Raw genomic sequence first — 20410 nt, 5'->3', positions numbered from 1 at the left:
GCCCGAGCAGCCACAGCGGGTTGCCAAGAACCCTTCCTCTCAAAGTGGACTCCAAGGTAACAGAATCTATCAGTGAGTTCGACCGCTCTGCCATCCAAGGTTATTGGACAAGGTAATCTTCGGGTCTTGGGTCCACACGGCATGGTATAGGTTTTAGAAACATTCACATGTAGGCCCTTACTTTTCATATAGTCCGAGAATTTGGACACCGCCTTTTGTAGGCCTACCCTCGTCTGGGACATGATCGCTGCGTCATCCGCGTAGAGCAGTATGGGGATGGGAGTTCCGTTTGCTGTGGAATAGTCACAATAAACCTCACTCAAAATTGAGCCAACCGTGTTAATATAGAGCGTAAAGAGCAGGGGAGCAAGAATGCACCCCTGTCTAACTCCTCTATGGATTTTGAACATATCGGAACACTCGCCCTTTCTACCAAATCTCACACAGGCACCAGCCCCATGGTACATTTCCTTGATGAAAGTAAGTATTTGGTTGTCCAGGCCGATGTCCGCTAATGTCTGCCAAAGCGTTCCATGGTTGACGCAATCAAATGCGGAACTTAGATCCACATAAGTAACGAACAGGTTTCTCCTTTTCGCATGGATGTACTTGGCTGTAATTATATCCAGGTTGAGTCCCTGCTCGATGGTCCCTTTTCCTGTCCTGAACCCATATTGCAGGTCGGACACGATTTCGTGTTCCTCCAACCACTCCTGCATGCGGTTAAGAATGATCCTGCCTGCGATCTTCATTAAGCCATCAAGTAATGAAATTGGCCGATAGCATGCAGGATCATTCCTATCGCCCTTTTTATAAATCGGGACTACTATGGCTTCCGCCCAGGTAGGGATAAACCCAATGTTATTTGCGGAATTAAGCACGCGAGTCAGAAGAGGAGCCCAAAGATCTGGAACGCTTTTGAAAACGTCCACAGGAACACAGTCCGGCCCTGGGGCCTTCCCTGCTGGGCTTTCTCTGATTGCCTTACTCACTTCATTCAAGTGAAATTGAATGCCCAATGGGAAGGAGGTACTATCTGTATCTGGCGAGAGTGCCCCACGATTATCGGTGGGCAGTCTAGATGGTTCAGCTCCGTTGTAAAGGCCTTCAAAGTATTCGACCCAGCTTTGAGCTGTGATAGCTTGGTCTATTTGGGGACCCTGGTGGTCTTGGAGAAACAGAGCGATAACAGCCTACCAGAAGGCAGTATTGTCATTCCAGTCGGCTGCTGCGCGAAGATCAGACCACGCCTGCATTTTTAACTCCCTTTTCCTACTATTTAGGGCTCTCCGATAGACACATCTAGCTAACTGGATCTCTTCTTTGGATTTTGGGCTAGAGTGGAGGGCTTTTTTCAAGGCGACAAGCGCCTTGGTACAGTTCCCACTAAACCAGCTATAGAATCCCTTAGATGGGTTACGAGGAACTTTGGTCAATAAATGTTTGATACCCACAGAGATTTTACTAAATGAACCAACAATGCTGTGGGCATCGGCTTCTGCTGAAAGACAGATTTTAAAATCCTCCTGGTTATTTTTAACAAGTTTTTGTAAAAAATTTGCAGGTTCGACCTTATCCCATTTAATGCGGAACCCATTTTTGGATGCGAGTATTGGGGTTAAGCTGTAGACTATATTGCTCTTGCGGCTTAAATCGCCATCCCTCGTCTTCAATTTCACAACTAAAGGGTAAGGATCACTGAGTACAGTGTCCAGGGTCTCCCAATTTAATAATGCGCCTGCATAACGGGTTGAAAGGAGTTTAAAGTCAATAGTAGAATTTTTCCCCCTCCCATTAAATGTTGGTCTGAAAGATTTAGTAGGAGCACACACCTCATTGATAAATGATAACATAAATTTGGCTGATATAGTATTCTATAACTCCCCGGCCCTTGTGTGGGAGAAGTGGCTCGCAGGCCCTTCAAAATCCTCTCCCAGGCCACAAATACCCTCTGAACCTTGGGAACAGAGAGGACAATTAAAATCCCCAACCCATAACAGGGCCATATTGTTGGTCATTTGGTCCTCAATTTTGATTAGGTCCTTCAAAAGATTATTAAGGGTAAACTCAATTTGGGGAGGGGGGATATTGTTGTAAAAATTTACCAGAGCCATATTTTGCAAAGGTCCCCATGACGTGATCAAGATTTGATAGTAAACATTAGAAATACATTTAACATCTAGGAGACCCGTATTAACTGAGATGTAAGTACAGAGGCCCCCCTTGTATCTACCTCGAAGGCTAGGAATGGCTGGAGTAGAAAAGGTTTTATATCCAGCCATATGAAGTTCTGTATTAGCCCAGGTTTCTTGAGCGCAGATGATGTAATAATTTGATATCATTGACTGCCATGTGGGATCATTAATTGTGGCAGACAGACCTGCGACGTTCCAGCTAATTATACTATTAGTAGATGGGATTGTCAGTGGCAAACTAGTCTTGGGGGGTTCAACCTGGGAGACTTCAAAAGTTTCCACGCGATCAGCAAGTGCGATTGTCAGTGGAGACCTTTCCCAATTTTTGTTGGCAGATGATCTTATTGGTTGTACCCGTTGAGGAGTGGATCTCACACCGGTATTAAGGGACTCAACAGCTGGCCCAATAGAAGATCTTAAGACATTTGCATATTTACTTAGGGCACGCTTTGAGATGCTGTTGTTAGAGCTACCACCTATTGTAGGGGCCATGATAATGGGCATATCTATATTAGGTACGAGTACTTTATCCACTGTACTTTCCACTTGCACTGTCATATTGTCAACCCCCATTAAAAGCTCGGGGGTAAGTCAGTCTACGCCATCTAGGCCATTCAATGCCTCATATCTATTTCTAGTAGGTACATTGAAGGCAGGGGCCCCCCAAGTTGTTAAAAGACAATTGGATTTCTTAAGTTGATAGGGCTGGAGAGACCTTGGATAAAAATAACTCAGGTCGTGGATCTGAATACCCTCTTCCCCACTTTCCTGATACCAGTCATTAAAGAATTTTACAACTTTGCGATCTCTGAAGTTAATTATTACTATGTCCCCTTTGGAATCTTTGGGCCTCTGGCCTACCGATTTAAGCCTTCACACATTCAGTATTTCCCCGTTAATATTAGGGGGTAAGGGTCTGTTCACCCGCAACCAGCACATGACCTTATTTTTAAGTTCCCGATAGCTTTCTAGTTTCTTTTGAGATAGTTCTGGTACCCTGGTCAGTACTGCAAAATACGGGACCGCCTCTGGGGGGAGGTCGATGTGTTGAATTGGTCCAGTGTTCTTTCTAGAGGTTGAATCGCCCCTTTCATTGTTGCATGGTGTGGTCCTTGCTCTGGTTACATTACTCTTAACTCCCTTGGTCCTTGGTGATCCTATAGCCCTGGTGGTAGTCTGTATATTTACTGGAGCTATGTGTGGGGGATCTGGCGGCGTAATAGTCTTACTAGTGGTATATATCATAGGGTCTGGGGCAGAAGGTCTGATGTTAGTATTAGGTGTTAGATCTTTCAATAAGGCTGTATTAACACTTACAGCTTTTTCTATAGACCCCAGTTGGGAAGCCACCCTCTTTAGCCTTTCCACAAGTGGCAGGATGAGAGATTTCATTAGAGTTTCAATATTCCCTGTCAACTTTTGTATTAAGCTAAGGGGCTGTGGGCCCTGTTAGAATCTTTAATAGGAGAGCGTAAGTTTGTCTTGGTCTGTTTAGCCTGTCTCCCCATTTGTTTATTTCCCCCTCTTTTCCTTTTTTGCGGTTGTCCTTTAGCTGTGATTTCGGCCCGCCATTTTTTTGCCAACCCCAGGATTGGGGGGGTCAGGTGAAATAGAGTCCCCCAAGACTAGATCTATAACATGATCGGCACTCAGGTCACTGCTACTTAAGGGCCTGTTAGGGTCAGGAGGCGTGATAACATCTTTAAGCAGATGGGGTATGCTAATGTCGCTATAACACGATCCCTCAGTGACAGGTAAGGATGGAGGTGAGGCCGCTATGGGTAGGGGACTAAAAGAAATGCGTCTTCTCTGAAATTCAGACGAAATGCGTAGTTCCGTTATAGCAATATCGTGCTCCAGCATGGAGGTTGCTCTGGTGATGAACTGGTCGAGCGTCCCCCTTACTGGCCCCCCCACCAAGGATTTTCTTTCCTTATGAGCCCTCGGCGACATGATTGTTTCCTTATCTATACCAAGGGCTTATGCTACAGATATCACCAGCAGGACACAGGATCAACTCTGCCAATACAACCGTAGTTAAACACAGGATGGAAGAGTAAGTCTAACGGTGCTTGCACCAAATATAACAGTACCTTAATGTTCTTAGGGCAGTGTAGCCGGGTTACTGATAGAAGAGGTATGGCCCAGCCCAGTCTCCTCAGGCTTCTGAGGGCCACAGAGGGCCCACCCTTTGCCCGGGCTTAGCCCGGCGCTGTCCGCGCGCTCCCGCGACGCGGGGGTGATGTGGAATTTAAAGCGCCTCCTGGCACGTATTCTCCGGCAGCAGGGCCGCAAGGGAGCTTGGGTGATGTAGTTTCTGGCTCCCCTCGCCCCCCCCCACGGCAGCCACGCTCTGGGTGGAAGGCTACGGCGGCGGGGAGAGACCGGTGCGGCGTCGATGACCTCAGCGGGTGCAGATTGGAACCGGCAGGAGATTCCCTAGCTCACACAGCAAACAGGAGCCAAAAGGTAGGCGCTGGCACCAAGAGTAATGAGTTTGTTTCCCCCGCTCCACCGGGGGTGACGTGGAATTTAAAGCGCCTCTTGGCGCGTATTCTCCGGCAGCAGGGCCGCAAGGGAGCTTGGGTGATGTAGTTTCTGGCTCCCCCTGCCCCCACCCCACGGCGGCCGCGCTCTGGGTGGAAGGCTGCGGTGGCGGGGAGAGACCGGTGCGGCGTCAATGACCTGAGCGGGTGCAGATTGCAACCGGCAGGAGATTCCCTAGCTCACACAGCAAACAGGAGCCAAAAGGTAGGCGCTGGCACCAAGAGTAATGAGTTTATTACTCTTGGTAATTATAAGTAGTATGTCACACAAAATGTATATTACTAAAAAAATATTTCAAAGAAAGCAATGATATGAGGCATAGTTGTATTTGTTTTTTAAATCTTGATCAAACAGTGTGTTTAAAAAATGAAAAGAAGATAGCCAAAACTAATACTTTTTACTGAAAAATTTAAACATATTAACAAAGCTAAACCATGTCACATTTTCGTAATTTCAGCAAAATAAAACTATTTTGGAACAAATCTTTAAAAAAAAGATTGAAGAAAGAACACAAACAATTTATGAAGACATCTCTTTCAAATGTAATAAATGAGAATACAGAATTAATCATTTAAATCAATAATGTATGTTTTTTTAACGATTTTTGATAATAATTAGAATTAATTTTGCAACTTTTTCTAAGCTATAATGGAATCAAATTTGAAAAACAATATTATGTCAAAATATCTGAAGCAAGATATCCATGAACTAATGAAATAATTTTTTATCATAAAAATAGAGATTTAATAATTTGAAAATAAACACTTTTTTAAACATATATCCCACTACAGATATCTTCAAAGAAACATCAACTCAAAAAAGCGAATAACAACCAGCTGAAAACCATCTTCTTCTAAATACAAGACCATCTACAATACAACTAAATTAGAAAATTAAAGGTAAATAGTAATCAAAAATGTTGAAAGAAATCAATTAACCTCTTTTAACTCCTCATAGAGTTACATCGCAAAAAAACACAAAAAAACGTATATTTTCTTTTTTAATTTGTAACAGTTAAACTAATACAAAGGTGAACAAAGCAACAAGAGGATCAACAAACTACATCTCCAGAAACCAGCAAGCAACTTATACAAGTACATTTTTAACAAATCAAAATTAAAAGTTATACACTATATAGGTATAAAAGTAGGTTAAATTTTGAATAGTATAGGGAGGTTAAAAAACGTATTCTTACACCAGGGGGGGTGTAAACATAGGGAAAGTGCTGGATAGTGTAGGAGTATTAATTACTACTCTAACTCCAGTAGGGTGAAAAAGTAAGGTAAGTGTTGGATAGTGTAGGAGTATTAATTACTATTCTTACTCCAGGGGGGTGTATCAGTAGGGAAAGTGCTGGATAGTGTAGGAGTATTAATTACTATTCTAACTCCAGGGGGGTGAAAAAGTAGGGTAAGTGCTGGACAGTGTAGCAGTATTCATTTCTATGCTAACTCCAGGGAGGTGTAAAAGTAGGGTAAGTGCTGGATAGTGCAGGAGTATTGATTACTAATCTAACTCCTGGGGGGTGAAAAAGTAGGGAAAGTGCTGGATAGTGTAGGAGTATTAATTACTATTCTAACTCCTGGGGGTTTAAAAGTAGGGTATGTGCTGGTTAGTGTAGGAGTATTAATTACTATTCTAACTCCAGGGGGGTGTAAAAGTAGGGTAAGTGCTGGATAGTGTTAGAGTATTAATTACTATTCTAGCTCCAGGAAGGTGAGAAAGTAGGAAAAGGGAGGATAGTGTAGGAGTATTAATTACTTTTCTATCTCCAGGGGGGTGAGAAAGTAGAGTAAGTGTATTATAGTCCAGGGAGGTGTAAAAGAGACTGTTTAAAAAAAAACATTTACATTTCTAATATTTTTCTCAAAACATTCTCATTTCAGATAATGTCCACAGATAAAACAGCCAAATATATAACTTCAAGCAAAGGAAACCGACTGTTGAAACATGCAGTGTACATATATTGCAAGGAGAGAATTACAGGACCAAGAAGACATTGGAGGTGCGTGCAATATTACTCAAGCAATTGCAAAGGCAGAGCGGTTACTCTGGGTGACACAGTTGTTAAAGCATCTGAACATAACCACTCTGCCTCTGCAATGGATATTGAGGTAAGAGAAACAATTAATGAAATGAAGGATATTGCAAGCACCTCCAATGACTCCTCTGGTTCTATTTTGAGGGAGGTTGCTCAGCATGTCCCTAGTCATGTTGCTACCAGTATGCCTATCATACCTAATCTGAGGAGAATAATTCAAAGAAAAAAACAGGCAAGTAACCCACAAAGAATTACACCTCAAACCTACTCTGATATTCAAATTCCTCCTGAACTCTCTGTTTCTATATCTAACGAACCTTTCATCCTGCATGATAACAAAACCCCTCAAAAAGGAATAATTATCTTTAGCACACCCCGTAATCTAGCCAAGTTAGAAAATAGTGAAATTTGGATGATGGATGGGACATTTAAAAGCACGCCCCATCCATTCACCCAAATATACACTATCATGCAAAAATTAACAATACAGTAGTCCCCTTAGTTTACAGTTTCCTACCTGATAAACAATCCACAACGTACACTGAACTTTTGACAGTGATTACATCTAAAACATCAAACAGAAGTCCTAGGAAAATAATATTTGATTTTGAATTTGCAATCATTAATGTTATTACAAAAACTTACACGGATACCGAAATTCAGGGATGTTTTTTCCATTTTTCCCAGGTATTTTGGCGTAAAATACAAAAAACATTCCTAGTTGTGGATTATGCATCAGATAGCAAACTGCAATTCGAATTAAAAAAACTAACAGCACTTTGCTTTGTTCCTCCTGATAGTGTAGACGAGTACTACACTGCAATTACTGAATCAGACTTTTACACAGCAAACGACAAAAAATTGGCACCCGTACTAAATTATTTTGAAGACACATGGATTGGGCATCTAAGCAGGTCGGGTCACAGGAGGAAGCCACGTTTTCATGTGGAGTGGTGGAACTGCTACACCAGCTGCTTAGAAGGAGGAGCAAAGACAAACAATGCCATAGAGGGATGGCACAACTCCTTCAACCACACAATTGGAAAACCTCACCCTAACTTTTAGCATTTTTTGGAAACTTTGAGGAAGGATCAATGTTTCCAAGAAATGAGAATGTCACAAGCATTAACAGGTAGTCTAAACCCACGCATTTCTAAAAGATCAAAAGAAATGTCGGAAAGACTATTGGGTGCATCACAACAATTTACGTTGTGTGTGGCTTCAGACTACCTGGAAAATGTTGCTCACATACAACATTACTAACTCTACCTACACCATTACTTTCCTGCTTTGCCCTAAATTAAATAAACAATGAAATTAAATTGACATTTTTCAAAAACATTTTTTCAAATTAAAAAGTCGGGTCACCTTACCTTAGATGTCTTCTTTTTTCTTTTTTTTTCTTTATAAATCCAAACCATATTCATGCTTTTTTTAATCCAAAAAAAATCCAGCCATAAAAAAAGCCAATAGGTAAATCTTCAATAGTAAAATTGATTCCCCCAAAAAAAGATCCATTGCCAAAAATTGGTAATCCATTCCATATAAAAAGAGACCTTTGGAAAAAGATCGATTCAACCAAATCCCAAAATAAAAATCTTATCTAAATCCAAACGATCGTGAAGTGAACATCAAAAACAAACAACGATCCATCTTCTTTCTTCTCTTAAAAACTCCAAGTCTTTTAAATCCATATTCCAAAGAATCCCCAAAAACATAGAAAGCTTTCTCGATTCCAAAAATTTGAAAAATAAACAATTCATTTTCCCAAGAATAATTCCAATCCAACGAAATCGATCTTCTTCTTTCTCCGGTCTTTTTCATTCGAAATGATTTTACAAAAAAATAAATACAAAAGCAAGTATTTTCAGTACTATAAACGTTACTAATATTATTAAACAATCATATAATTTTTCTAACTAATAACACGTGACCCGACAACGGCATACTCTAACAACACGATCGGCGACATGCTAAATAGCTAAAAACATATATATATAACTTATCTAATCCTCCCTCTGCTCTCCTAGCAATATATGACACTCTCAACAACATTGGCATTATTAATAAAGTTTTAAAAGTTTCCTACCTGAGCGTAGGTCTCCTTGCTTCTGCTCTGTCCAGCGATGCTCCTCAATATGGCCGCGATGAATCACGTCTACGCGTATACGTCATCCGGAGCTATAAAAAAGAAAAAGGACAATTTATTACTATTTAATATTAGAAGTTATATATGTATAAAAAATAAATTTGTTACATAATAAAATATTTCAAAATATTTATATATATTTTTTTTAAATATAAAAATTATAATTTAATAAAAAATACGTATTTTTGAATAAAAAAAAATGAAACGGTCTCCCATTGCAATTTTTTTTTAATTATTTAATTTATTGAATTAGTAATAATCTAAGCATGTAATTAATTTGAAAATAATGTACTTACCTTTATGATGCTCCCATTTGCTTCTGTTCCATCCCGCGTCAATCTGCAAATGAGCTCATAAATGATACACGCGGCAAACACATAGACATCTATAGAAACAAATGAAGGACAAAACATTACATAGAAGTCAATGTAAAAGCGTGAGAAAATATGATCAAATTTAAAAAATATATATTTTTAACATGTCAAATTTTTTATATTAAATAATAAAAAATAAAATACATTAGAAAACAAAATAAATGTTTTTTAATTAAAAAAAAATCTTAAACCATTTTAATTAAATTAATTTATAGATTAAGTATTTCTTTTAATTTCTAACCATACTTTAAGGGGATTTTATAAGTAGGGTAAATGTAAGAATGTTGTTGAGTATTATTTACTATTAAAACTCAAGAAGGGAGTAATATTATAGTAAGTGTAAGATAGTTTAGTTATTTTAATTACTATATAAAAACAGGGAGGTATAAAAAATAAGGTAAGTACAGGATAGTGTAATAGTATTAATTACTATTCTAACTCCAGGGAGGGGAAACAGTAGGGAAAGTGCTGGATAGTGTAGGAGTATTAATTACTATTCTAACTCCTGGGGGGTTTAAAAGTAGGGTAAGTGCTGGACAGTGTAGGAGTATTATTTACTATTCTAACTCCAGGGGCAGGTACAAGTAGGATAAGTGCTGGATAGTGTAGGAGTATTAATTACTCTTCTAACTCCTGGGGGGTGTAAAAGTAAGGTACGTGCTGGATAGTGTAGGAGTATTAATTACTATTCTAACTCGTGGGGGGTGAAAAAGAATTGTAAGTGCTGGATAGTGTAGAAGTATTAATTACTATTCTAACTCCTGGGGGGTGTAAAAGTAAGGTAAGTGCTGGATAGTGCTGAAGTATTAATTACTATTCTAACTCCAGTGGAGAGTAAAAGTAGGGTAAGTGCTGGATAGTGTAGGAGTATTAATTACTAATCTAACTCCAGGGGGGTATAAAAATAGGGAAAGTGCTGGATAGTGTAGGAGTATTAATTGCTATTCTAACTCCTAACTCCAGGGGGGTGTTAAAGTAGGGAAAGTGCTGGATAGTGTAGGAGTATTAATGACTATTCTAACTCCTGGGGGGTTTAAAAGTAGTGAAAGTGCTGGATAGTGTAGGAGTATTACTGACTATTCTAACTCCTGGGCGGTGAAAAAGTAGTTAAAGTGCTGGATAGTGTAGGAGTAGTTTTTACTATTAATTACTATTCTAACTCCAGGGGGTGTAAAAGTATGGGAAGTTCTGGATAGTGTAGGAGTATTAATTACTATTCTAACTCCAGGGTAGTGAAAAAGATGGGAAAGTGCTGAATAGTGTAGGAGTATTTAATACTAATCTAACTCCCGGGGGACGTACAAGTAGGGAAAGTGCTGGATAGTGTAGGAGTATTCATTACTATTCTTACTCCAGGGGGTGTAAAAGTAGGGAAAGTGCTGGATAGTGTAGGAGTATTAATGACTTTTCTAACTCCTGGGGGGTGGGAAAGTAGGGAAAGTCCTGGATAGTCTAGGAGTATTAATTACTAATCTAACTCCAGGGGGGTGTAAAAGTAGGGAAAGTGCTGAATAGTTTAGGAGTATTCATTACTATTCTAACTCCTGGGAGGGGAAAAGTAGGGTAAATGCTGGATATTGTTGGAGTATTAATTACTATTCTAACTCCTGGGGGGGTGTAAAAGTAAGGTAAGTGCTGGATAGTCTAGGAGTATTAATTACTAATCTAACTCCTGGCGGTGTAAACGTATTAATTACTATTCTAACTCCTGGGGTTTGTAAAAGTAAGGTAAGTGCTGGATAGTGCAGGAGTATTAATTACTATTCTAACTCCTGGGGGGTGAACAATTAGGGAATGAGCTTGATAGTGTAGGAGTATTAATTACTATTCTAACTCCAGGGGGGTGTAAAAGTAGTCTAAGTGCTGGGTAGTGTAGGAGTATTAATTACTATTCTAACTCCTGGGCGGTGTAAAAGTAGGGAAAGTATTGGATAGTGTAGGATTATTAATTACTACTCTAACTCCTGGGAGGTGTAAAAGTAGGGAATGAGCTGGATAGTGTAGGAGTATTAATTACTATTCTAACTCCAGGGGGGTGTAAAAGTAGTCTAAGTGCTGGATAGTGTAGGAGTATTAATTACTATTCTAACTCCTGGGCGGTGTAAAAGTAGCGAAAGTATTGTATAGTGTAGGATTATTAATTACTAATCTAACTTCAGGGGTGTGAAAAAGTAGGGTAAATACTGGTGTTTAAAAATAGGGTTTATGGGGGGTGTAAAAAACATTAAAATTACCTTTTTCAAAAAATAAAATGAAACCAAAATAAATTACAAAAACATTTTTGAAAAAATATAATAAAAAACGTACTAAAACTTACGTTGTAATAGCATGTGTTGTAATAGCATCTGCGTTGTAATAGCATGCCTTGTAATAGCATGCGATGTGAAGGATCTTGCTTTGTAAAATATTTGTTGTAAAGGTAGTGCGTTGAAAAGGTTGCGTTGTAATGGTTGTTCCCCTTTTGGAGGGGGTGCTGGCTGTGCTGTCCCACATAGTTGGAACAGTGTTGGAGAGCTCTATAACACTGTGCCTGCTGGGAGTGATGTTTGCTCGGATATACTCGAAAATGCTCATCCAGACGTTAGCGCTGGGTATGGTACGGGCAAGGAATCATGAACATCAGCACGTTATGAAGGCGGCCCGTCTTAAAGTTCATTGCAATTCACTTGGTGGTTCCCAGAGCTCTAGAGGAGCTGCCTTGGAAGAAGGACCTTGTAAAGTGGGCCATAACAAACAAGTAACATATACTGCTCACTAGGAGAGGTGAAAAGTTGGAATAGGACTCAGGGCCTGATTCCAAGTTCGGAACCCATTGTGGAGGTGCGGTGGCAGTCGGGAATCGCCTCACCAGTGGTCTGACCGCCGTATTATGGCAGTTGGATCATTTTGGGACTGCCGCAATGGGCAGGGATCCGTGATCCCTGGTGAGGGTGCGGTGGTGTGAGGCCGCAATATGCTTGGTGGTGCCACTGTGGCACCACCAAGCATATTACGAGTTTCCTCACTGAGACCCTATCCATGGCGGTGAGCCTCCCATTGAAAGGGTGGTGGGGAGATAACCTAGCAGGTGGCTGTTGGCTCTTTTTGGCGGTGTGGGGGTGGGACGGAAGTGTGGCAGCCGATCCCACACCGTCAAGCTCGTAATCGGGCCCTTAGTGACATGGGGTGCAATGATTGAAAAATTCTGCAACCACAAGGTGGCAGGGCGTCATGAAGTTGGGGCGTACAGCTTCGAGGCCTATAAATGGGAAGCTGGGAGAACCCACGAGGTGCCCTGGTTTGGATGCGGGGATTTGAAAGCAGTTTGGAGTGCCCCGCATTGTACAGATTTGATATGCATCTTTCTTATTGTTGCTGATCATTTGCTATTATGTAAGAGGATTATGTAAACATTTAATAAAAACATTATTTTTAAAAAATGAGAGACACATAAAATAGTAAGGTTGAGTAAGAAGGATCAAGTGCTATTGATGGAATGTTTGGTACCCAGGGTTTTCCTGTGGTTATAGATCTGGAGACAATGAGGAGATACTAGGAGCATCTGAGATAGTGAAAGGATTATGCTTGTGTTCTTTTATCTGGAAATCTGAATGATCTTGAAGTCTCCCTGGTTATCCTTTTCCCTGTTATTTTCCTTTATTCACCTTCCTTTTGGGGTTACTACTGGGTGAAATTGTGCTGAGATATATCTATGTTATACCTTTCCAGAGTAACCGTCATGGAATGTTTCTGTGTAATTGGGTGGAATGGACAAGCGGCTTGGTGACATTTGGCCCTAGTGCTTCAAGATTGGGCTTGCATTTCGTGGTGCTGTATTCTTTGCCCAGTTAACCTGTTCAGCAAATCCTGGTTTCAGTCATTTTCTCACATTTCCATTCCTGAACTGCCCTACCCACTAACCCCTCTGCACCTTCCTGGGTCACAATATCACTGCATAAATTATGCCTTTTTGCATGTGTTAGGAACCAGCACTCAGGAACCTCAGATTTTGACCAAGAACAAAAGCGATAAAGGCAGAAAAGAGAGAAAGAGGAGGAAGAGTTAGAGAGCAAACCTGATGAAGGAAGATGGGCAAGGAAGCATCTGTGAGAGTGAGAAACAGAGACAGGAAGCGTAGGGTGGTGAAATCAAGACAAGTCAGAAGGATTTTGGCTTCATAAAGTATTTTTTTTGTTTTTATTTGGAGAGGAATGCCATCCAAGCCACCCGAATTTCAAGAAGAGGTAAGGCAAAAGTGGTTTGTGTAATGAAATATTGACCACAAAAATATTGTACAATGTGGTAAAAACATTAACAACAAAATAAATCGGCTTTGCGTCCGAGTATGGCTGCAGAAATATCAAGGTCAAAAACATCTACTTACAATCATAAGTTCCTGTATTGAATTGCGATTTACATTATTATAATTTAAATAAAGGTTTTTAGAACCAAAACCCAATTTTTAGAACAACAAACTTTCGCAATCCACCTAGTTTTGAAGGGCATGAGGTGTGGCAATTTTTTTATGTAATAGTAAACATGCTCTGAATTACCAAAATAACATACTCTTTACTTGCCCTTTGCCAAGTCTTTATCAGAGTGTGGCCAAGATATTGGTCTGCCCATAAAAGTGGCAGATAGTGAACTGCACTGGGGCGGGAACACTTTTCAGAGTAGGGTGCTGGCCGGTGACACCTGTTCACTAAAATCATAAGGCTTCTGAAAAATCTTAGTGTTGATACCAGTGATTTAAGCAAATTTGATAAACCCTTCTACAACAGAGTATGGGGTTAGGCCCATTATCCATTTTAGTATTAAAATAAGGCCCAGTGGTGCATTGCTGTAGATCAGTTTTATATGTGGCATGAACACTGTCCAAGGGCATTGGAGCACTTTACGTGAGCAACAGCTTACATTACATAATGTTAGATTTATTCTATTTTAAATACAGAAGATTAGGGGCCAGATGTAGGTCGGCAAATACCGGTCGGTAACGGCCGATTTCGGCCGTTACCGACCGGTATTTGCAAATGGAGATGTAGGGGCCTTCAAATTTACAGAATCTGTAAATTTACCGAATCGGTAAATTTACCGATTCTGTAAAATACCGAATCGGTAAATATACTGAATCGGTAAATCCAGATGTAGGTGGCACTTCAAACAGAGCCACAGGCCATTACCGAATCGTTATTTACCATGTAATACTATTGCATGGTAAATAACGAATACCTGTGTACATGCACATCTGTGCATGTACACCTGTGCCATGTGGTACACATACATGCCCTAAGGGCATGTATGTGTGTCACATGGCACACAAGCCAAAATCAGGGGTGCAACAGGGTGTCAAAGTGACACCCTGTCACCCTTGCAAATTCGGTAATTTTACCGAATCTGTATGATTTGGTAATTACCGAATCGGTATTTACCGATTCGGTAATTGACATTGATTCCTATGGCCCTGGAGGCCCATAGGAATCAATGGCAATTACCGAATCGAATCATACAGATTCGGTAAAAATTACCGAATTTTTACCTACATATGATTTACTGAATCTAGAATACCGAATAGGTAAAATTCGGTATTCTAGCGTCGGTAAATCAGATTTACCTACATCTGGCCCCAAGTGATTTGCTGAGAGCCCACACTAGGACTCAAACCTGGTTCCCCAGATCCACAGTCGGTAGCTCTTCACATTATGCCACATCCATATTTCTCAAATTATGTGTGAAATACATATTCAAGTGGGATGATTGTGTATGATCACATATAGTGAGCCCATTCTCAGTTGAAATGGCTTTGTGAAGACAGAAAAGAGCATAAAAAATACTGGAAGGTTCACCTGGATCCTTGCTTGTGAATACTGGCAAGGGTTTGTTTTAAAACTGGATTTAGGGACATATTTCAGCACCTTTGCGCCAGTAGGGGTGCTGACATCAAATTATATCACTGAAGTCATAGTGATTATGAAAAATCATAGCTTAACACAAAGTGCAGAAAATATATTTAGTAGGAGATTGGTAAAGGTATAATATGTAGCTGGTGGTGCAGTTCTATATTCCATTGAAATGGCCACTAAATATGCGCAGACATACAGTTTTACTGATACAACTGAATAGCACACAAATGAAAATGTGTGGAAATCAGGTTTCAGTAAATATTGATAATTTGTTTTGATCCAATTAAAATCTTTGTTTCCTTTTCACTTCAGAATTACGAAACAATGTGTTTCATTTTTGCTCTCCTAAGTGCTGATATATTTTGAAAGATGTGTACTGTTCATATACAGGGATTTACATTGTGTTGTGTGTTACACAAAATTATATCCTACTGCCTTTCCTTTCACACTCCATGTACCCATGCAAGACTGTCACATAGTTTACTTAAAAAAACCTCTCATTTTGCAGTCAGAGAACGAAAGAGAACATCAACCCACATGTTATAATAAGCAGCAATTTGTCAGAAGACATAGCATGTGTAAGGGTACTGGAGTCCTTCGGTCTCAGTACATAGGTGGACCCTTCCGACTCAGCTGCCATTGTGTCTGTATTTGCTTCAGGTACCTTCCAATTGTGTGTCCTTGTGCTTTCCCAGTGTGTGTCCATATCCTTCCTATGGCCATTGCACCCTTGATTCATTGTGTCGGGAGTGCTGCCCGCATTTGGATTCTTTTGTGTCTATGTTTCCATGACGTTCCGTTTTCACGTTGAACTGTCTGTTTCTTTGAGTGACTAAATGTCCCAGGTTTCTTTGCACTTTGAACGCTGTTTGACCATCTTGGATGGGGCAACTCCATAAACACAAATCCCACCCAAAGAATGGTGCATGTAATTCCGAAGTTTTGGAGAGACTATGAACCTGGAGGAGAAACCAAGAACATTCCAGGTTTCACAGTGGGCCCAGTCGTGTCCCAACCTAAAGGAGCAAAGGTTCGCTCATCATGTTTGTTTTAGGACACATTGAACTTTGTTCAGGACATTGCAAATTGTCTAACCATTGACTGGTTATTATATCCTTTCCTGGAAATTACAAATGGTCATGTCTAAGTTGTTTTCTGCATATTCATAAAGAAAGGTAATCCTTAAAGGAATTATGAATAATAATGTTGAAGCGAGAGACTCTATGGGTAATTTCTAAAAGGACATCCTTGGAATGGTTAAAAATCCAAAGATCATGGCTAGGAAACATAAGGCTACTCAAGTAAACCAAGACAATCTAAAAACTAGCCTTGCAAATACTTGAGTTGTGGCATGTTGTCTTTCTAAATCTTGTTTTATGTGAACTGATTATAATTGTCGCTGTTAACAAAGGGAGGACCTAGGAGATAATTATCAGGCCCAGTACTCATGCTCTGCATGGATTTGGTGTTATGTTGTGTTTCCACATGTGATCACTTGCCTTTTCTTTTGTTTTATTTGTGCACACATTACTGAGGGTGACTTAGGGGCAAATTAGCAACAACTAGCGTAAATGGGCTTAGCGAGTATTTTTTTAACGCCAAGCATCACCGGATATTATCGCAGAGATAACGTGCTATTAGCAACGTTTATCTCTAAACCATAAAATATCCAGCGTTAGCGGCGAAATGCGTGAATATCGCTGGTAATCTAGCGATATTCACGCATTATCGCTAAAGAGGACTTAGCCATAATATCCAACTCCCATTGGATAAAATGGCTAAGAACTGGTCTGAGCAGGCGTTAGTTTTTGGAGATATTCGTGCTTAGCGCGAATATTTCCATCGCTACGCCTGCCTTGCTAATAGGCGATAGCGACGTTAGCGACTGCTTCCAGTCGCTAACAGGTTGGGTACACCCACTTTGCATGTCATTAGCGATAAATATCGCTGACATGCAAAGCGGGCCTCAAACCGCTCGCTATGGCTTAAAAGCTGTCGCTAACTGCTGTTAGCAACAGCTTGCTAATAGCGTGATAGAATTATCGCCGCTTAGCGGCCGAAAACGTCCGCTAAAGCGGCGATAGTCACATATCGCCTGTCTTGGTAATATGCCCCTATGTGCCCTCAGCATGTTTTTAACTCAAGTTGAGACAACTGTATGTATTAAAGGATGTGTCAACCTATCCTGCCAGTGGTGTCTCCCTTGATGAGCTGTCTTTTTCTCTTCTGGGCTGGTTTTCAGATGTCCTGTACAGTAGCAGGCATTGTTGGCAATAGATATTGATTGGGCACAGTTATTTAATACACACCTTCCTTCCCAATCAGGTGTAGGGTAGGCGCCGTATACTTTGTTCATGATGAATTGCCTAAGATCCAGCTGGTCCACATGGCAAGAAACATATTGACCCTACTTCACATATTTTAAGCTGTCAATGCTCATTAGTCCCCAGGATAGCATTTATTTGCTTTTATTGGTAAGGGGACCCCTTACTAAACTGTCTTCAGTACCCCTTAAACATTTCTAACCACTCACTAAACCACTCTACACTCACAATATACTCACATGCTCTCATCATTTGAGTACTTTAGTCTGCAGCGGTTATAACCCAACATGTACCCTAGGGCACTATTTAGAAGGAGAAGTAAAGAGTCAGAAGAGCCCAACATTCTCTTACAATTGATTAGTTAAGGCACTATTCGATAAGGTGTAAGATTCCAGAAAGGTTTCTCTTGTGTAATTTCAGGTCTCCTTTCCTGCTCTTCCCTCACCAACACCCTTTCCCTTGTGTGGTCACATCAACCTTCTGTGACAAGGTCACTAGCAGAATTGGTTGTACCTGGAGATTGACCATTAGAGTGAAGAACTGGATTAACCCACTTACTGGGTCTCGGCGGCGGGGGAACCGCCCAAGCCTTACATAACCTTCATACGTAGTAAAAGGAGTCACAGGAGCCTTCGTCTGCAGGAAGAACCCAGATTTATTCAAATAGCCTGGGCTATGGAACAGAGTCCCAAGCTCGTCAGAAACAAGACAGAGGAGGCTGTTGCTTTACTCCGCAGCTTACAAGCATTTTATACTTTTTCATCTCAGTCTTTTGGCTGGAGCAGGAGATGGAAAACAAATCATTTACACAGGGTGTGAGTGTCTCATGGCTTTCTGTTGAACTGCAAGAACAGAGGGGGTTGGGTGTGTGACAGTTCCTGGGCAGAAATGCGGGCTGCAAGATGGCTGTTGTCGTGTTAGTTAGATTTTCCTCAGGCATCAGCAGAAACGACCAGGTGGGTCATGTGGAAGTATTTGACACGAGATGGCAATGAAAAAGCAATGAAGTCTCGGTACAAATAATGCCGATCAGAAGAACACTTTTCCTTAGACCCTCCTTTTGCCATTGAGTAGCAAATACTGCAAGAAATGTCAATGTTGATAAGGCCATTGGTTTCTTGTTGGAGCATCATCATTATATTGGTGTTGTGAATGTTAGAGGGTGGAGGCTTGATGGTCTGGACACACATTGTACAGAGCACTGGCAGACACTGGAAGCACAAACAGCAGCAGACCAGGACAGGTACTCCCAAGGCAAGGAAGATGAGGATCCACCACCCCCAATGGGAAAGGAGGCCCCAGATCCAGCCTGTGAGGTACCAGTTGCCTTCATCCAGATGAATTTCGGAAGAAAGGCGATGCAGACGTTGGATGGCATTGTACACTGTAGGTGCGTTGTCTGGGATGTACACGCAGCAGCTGGAGCCGATCAATGTACACACACCACCACGATCAGCAAGGATGACAACCAGTACAATTCTGTTCTGGAGCATTATGAGGCGGTCTGCCTGCAGCTCTGCAGTAATGTTGTAGAGGGCACCAGCTGTTACTGTGATGGTGGCTTCAAGGAACCTGGTCAGTCCTCGTACAGCCCGACTGTTGGCCATGGGGCCCCAGAAAGGAAGGAAACCTTTAAAGAAGTCCCCAGTCTCCGGGCCTGCTGTATCCTCGGCTGATATGATGCCCCTACGTTGACAGGTGATAACCTCCATGGGTAGAATACGTTGGTGGAAGGAGGAAGGCCAGATAGCAGGTACTAGACCAGTTACGGGGGAGCCAAGTGTAGGCGGCACTGCCACAGATGAAATAGGTGTTGGGGGATGCCACCAGCTTCGGAGGAGATGTGGAGTTTAAACCTTTTGTGATATCACACGTACTGGTACCAACTTTCTTAGTCCCTAGGCCATGCATGCAGAGACAGCCTTGCACATTTATGACATTCACAGTGTCTCGTTCATCAGGCAGTGTCTTTCTTGTGTGGATTCTGGAAAATGTTTGTCGATTAGTTGAGTTGAATACTACCATCTCACCGAGTTCATCTGGTGATAGTAGCGTTGTGGATGAGCTGGTCGGGCAAAAAGAAGCATTGACTTGGCCAGACCTGTTCCACCAGAAGTCCAGATGTTCCAAGAGCAGAATTGGCAGTACCAAGTGACAGTGTAGGCCTCCTGTATCAGCATCTACCATGCAAGACAAGACCCAGAGATGGAATAGGGTTAGGGAAAGAATGGGACAGGGTGTATCATGGAATGCGGCATCAGTCCACAAACCCAGCAGTTGGAAGTGTTCATCATCAGCTGGTGATGATGCAACATTTGGATGAAGGTGTTGTTGAAGAATTCTGCACAGCGGGGTAATTTTTGGGCTGGTAGCGTGAAATACTGGTGTTCTGCAGGAGTCAGGGGTAGGAGTTGGTGAGGTAACAGGATGGTAGATTAGCAACAGCCAACCAAGGATAGACAGGATTAGGGAGACAAACAGCATCACCACGGGGGGAACATTGTTTACAACAAAACTTTTACCACGCACTACCATTACAACGCAGGAACTTCAACGAAAGTCGTTACAACGACTTTCGCTGGAGGGCGCTGTTGGATAGGGAATAGTTTAATTTTCTATCCAACACCTTCCCTACTATCCACGGGGACTGGAGTTGGAATAGAAAATTAAACTATTCCACTATCCAGCGCCCCCAACGCAAGTCGTTGTAACGACTTGCGTTGTAATACCTGCGTTGTAAAGGCATGCGTGGTAAAAGCATGTGTTGAAACGTCATACATCCCACCACAGTGGCCATGAAGCATTTACTATGTTGGAGACTGACATCTTGGTTCTGGATTCGGGTGTTTTGGACGGCTGCCATTGTGCTAAGCCAGGGACCTCTAGTGGCTGTCTGTGATT

This window comes from Lissotriton helveticus, chromosome 9 (assembly GCF_964261635.1).
Source record: "Lissotriton helveticus chromosome 9, aLisHel1.1, whole genome shotgun sequence".
NCBI lineage: Eukaryota > Metazoa > Chordata > Amphibia > Caudata > Salamandridae > Lissotriton > Lissotriton helveticus.
The sequence above is the reverse complement of the archived record's forward strand: the minus strand, read 5'-3'. Positions refer to the sequence as shown.